This window comes from Tasmannia lanceolata, unplaced genomic scaffold (assembly GCF_043159265.1).
Source record: "Tasmannia lanceolata isolate RefF3 unplaced genomic scaffold, GAP_Taslan_0.1 ptg000006l, whole genome shotgun sequence".
Lineage (NCBI taxonomy): Eukaryota > Viridiplantae > Streptophyta > Magnoliopsida > Canellales > Winteraceae > Tasmannia > Tasmannia lanceolata.
The window spans coordinates 9,270,497-9,274,738 of NW_027518683.1; positions in this window are offsets into that span (position 1 = coordinate 9,270,497).

The window sequence follows — 4,242 nt, forward strand, 5'->3', positions numbered from 1 at the left end:
TAACCGATCGACTTGAGGCCTCCTAACTCTAGGGACACTCACACGACAGGACACACCATATCAATACAAATCAGGACCGACTCCTAACTCTAAAACACCCTAAATATCTAGGACAGACTCCTAACTCTAGGGGAAGATCTTTTTTTGAAAAGGTTTTGAAGTTTTTTGTATTTTTTTTGGAATTTTTTTGAAGTTGTGAAAATTGTGAAAGTTGTGAGAAATATTTACAAAAAGGTGTCTAAAAATGGTGACTGAACTCAGGGTGCCAGCAGCACGCCTGAGCTGCCTACGTACCCCTCAGCTAGGGATCAAGCCATCCGTAGTTCGGACCGAATTCCTAACTACTCTGCACATGACTCAAGATTTTTTGAGATTTTTGATTTTGATTATGTTTTTGGATTTTGAATTGTTTTTGAGATGTTTTTGAATTTTCAAGTGTTTTTTGGAATGTTTTTGTTGTTTTCAAGTATTTTTGAAATGTTTTTATTGTTTTTTGACACCAGAGAATAAAATCCTATCATCATACGGGTAGGGAGACTTCTGGAATCCCGCAAAGGTTGGATAGCATCCTATGCTTTGCGGGGGAACGAACAGGAAAATAACTCGGCAAGGGTTGGACAGCATCCTATACCTTGCAGGAGCGGGTAAAGATCACGACTTGATGAGAGGATGGACAGAATCCTAACCCCTATGATGATAGGAAAAACTCCTGGACTGACTGAAGGACTGACTCCTGTGCTGAAGACTGTTATAATTACTATTTATAATTACTATACAAGATTACTATTCAAAGCTACTATTCAAAGCTACTATTCAAAGCTACTATTCAAAGCTACTATTCAAAAGTACTATTCAAAAGTACTATTCAAAAGTACTATTCAAAAGTACTATTCAAAAGTACTATTCAAAAGTACTATTCACAGTAGGACCTACCAAGTACTATTCATACATCGGCGGGCCCCACACAAACGGGTCCCACATCGGCGGGCCCCACATCAGCGGGCCCCACATCAGCGGGCCCCACATCGGCGGGCTCCACACAGCGGGTCCCACATCAGCGGGCCCCACACAAACGGGTCCCACATCGGTAATTGGAAACGAAATAACAATTAAATATTCCACCGAAAGAAAAATAATAATACTTAATTAATAGTAATCATCGCGGTCAAAAAAATTAATAATTTAATAATATTAATAACCGACAAAAATAATAATTTAAATAAAATAATCATTACTGTCAAAAAAAACAATAATTAATCATCGACAAAATTAATAATTTAATAATATTAATCGACGAAAATAATGATTTAATAATATTAATCGACCTGGTACTGTTCACGCAACCTTTACTATTCACGAAAATAAAAATTTAATCCTATTACTATTCAAACAGCTGTTACTATTCTCGATAATTTAATATTAATAATCAATGAACAGTCAAACATGCAATGATGAAACGACAAAAAAAAATTAAAAATAAATAAATAAATAAACATAAAAAATGAAAATACCTGAGCGTAAGGGTGGCCGGAGTTGGGGCCGGATTCCGGCACAGCCGGTCGGAGGTGGTGATGATCGGACTCCGACGAAATTTCTGTCGGAGAAGAAGATCCTTCTCTCTCTCTCTCTTTTCTCTCTGCAGATCTCTCCTTCTTTTTTTTTCTTTTCTTTTTTTAAAAATAAATAAAATAATAAAATAAAATGAAGAAGAAGAAGTTGGAAGTGGGGTGGAGGAGATGGTGGTAGGGCTGGAAATGGCCGAATAGTGGTGGTTTGGGTTTTGCAGAGGAGAAAAGGGGAAAATGAAGGAGAAGGTGGAGATGGTTCGACGGTGGTGATCGGATTCCGGCAAGCTTGCCGGAATCAATGGAGGTGGTGGCTGTTGGTGGTTGTGATTGGGTGAAAGCTCGATCGGAGGTGGTGATGAGGGAAAATATGGGCGGCTCCGGTGGGATGTGGTCGGAGGAGTTGGGTTGCAGAAATAGGATGGAGGCAAAGATGAGGTGGTGGCCGATCCGATCGGAGCTCCGGCACCGTTGCCGGAGGAGAAGCTCTCTCTCTCTATCTTTTTTTGTCTTTTACCAATGAGCTCCCCCCTTTCGTTTTTGATTTTTTTTATATAGGTTAAAATAACCTGTTGATATCCGCACCCCCATTTGATGGGCGCACAAAAATGATAAGGCGCGCCCGTAACCTTTGTCCCATTCGGTCCAGGTTCGGCCCCACCCAGGATAAATCACCCCCCTTCTGCGCATTTACACTACAGCACCGTCTTAGCTCGTTTGCTAGGCAAACGCGATCGGATTTCGACGAAATTTTGCGGGGACCTAGCTGGGACCCAAAGCTAGCCTAGGGTTAAGTTTGGGACCCTAACTCATTGATTTGATGGGGATTTTTGCAAAACTGGAAGGGTTTAGGGCACGGTCAAAATGGGGTGTCTACAGATGCCCCTCTTTGGCAGAGCGCGCTTGTCGCGCGAATGTCAAAGCTGAACAGACAACACATTTTGACTGGCCCAAGATTTCGAACAGAAGGGATGCAAAAGGGTGGCGAGATGGATCGACGAGACACATTCTCATCGAGAAGGAATGATAAGATGAATTGACGAGACAGAATCTCGAAAAGAAAACTGAGATGGACTCTCAAGTGGTAATGAGACAGACTCTCACACAATGCAGAATGGAATGATTAGACAGCATCTATTTAAGCCATTCAGGGATTTGGAGATTGTAAAGCGGAATGATTAGACAATATCATGATCAAACCTAAATTTGGATCTGGGACAAGCGAAATGATTAGACAGCATCTTGATCATTCCTGAATTGGGATCTGAGAAGACAGCATCTTAACAGATGAACACAGCGGAATGATTAGACAGCATCATGATCAAACCTGGATTGAGATTTTGAGAAGACAGCATCTTGACAGACGAACGTTGCGGAATGATTAGACAGTTATCATGATCAAACCTGGGATCTGAGAAGACAGCATCTCGACAGATGAACGAAGCGGAATGATTAGACAGTTATCATGATCAAACCTGGATTGAGATCTGAGAAGACAGCATCTTGACAGACGAACGTTGCGGAATGATTAGACAGTTATCATGATCAAACCTGAATTGGGATCTGAGAAGACAGCATCTTGACAGATGAACGAAGCGGAATAATTAGACAGTTATCATGATCAAACCTGGGATCTGAGAAGACAGCATCTTGACAGATGAACGAAGCGGAATGATTAGACAGTTATCATGATCAAACCGGGATTGAGATCTGAGAAGACAGCATCTTGACAGACGAACGTTGCGGAATGATTAGACAGTTATCATGATCAAACCTGAATTGGGATCTGAGAAGACAGCATCTTGACAGATGAACGAAGCGGAATGATTAGACAGTTATCATGATCAAACCTGGGATCTGAGAAGACAGCATCTTGACAGATGAACGAAGCGGAATGATTAGACAGTTATCATGATCAAACCGGGATTGAGATCTGAGAAGACAGCATCTTGACAGACGAACGTTGCGGAATGATTAGACAGTTATCATGATCAAACCTGAATTGGGATCTGAGAAGACAGCATCTTGACAGATGATCGAAGCGGAATGATTAGACAGTTATCATGATCGAAGCGGAATGATTAGACAGTTATCATGATCAAACCTGGGATCTGAGAAGACAGCATCTTGACAGATGAACGAAGCGGAATGATTAGACAGTTATCATGATCAAACCGGGATTGAGATATGAGAAGACAGCATCTTGACAGACGAACGTTGCGGAATGATTAGACAGTTATCATGATCAAACCTGAGATCTGAGAAGACAGCATCTTGACAGATGAACGAAGCGGAATGATTAGACAGTTATCATGATCAAACCGGGATTGAGATCTGAGAAGACAGCATCTTGACAGACGAACGTTGCGGAATGATTAGACAGTTATCATGATCAAACCTGAATTGGGATCTGAGAAGACAGCATCTTGACAGATGAATATAGCGGAATGATTAGACAGCATCATGATCAAACCTAAATTGGGATCTGAGAAGACAGCATCTTGACAGATGAACACAGCGGAATGATTAGACAGCATCATGATCAAACCTAAATTGGGATCTGAGAAGACAGGATCTTGACAGATGAACACAGCGGAATGATTAGACAGCATCATGATCAAACCGAAATTGGGATCTGAGAAGACAGCATCTTGACAGATGAACATAGCGGAATGAT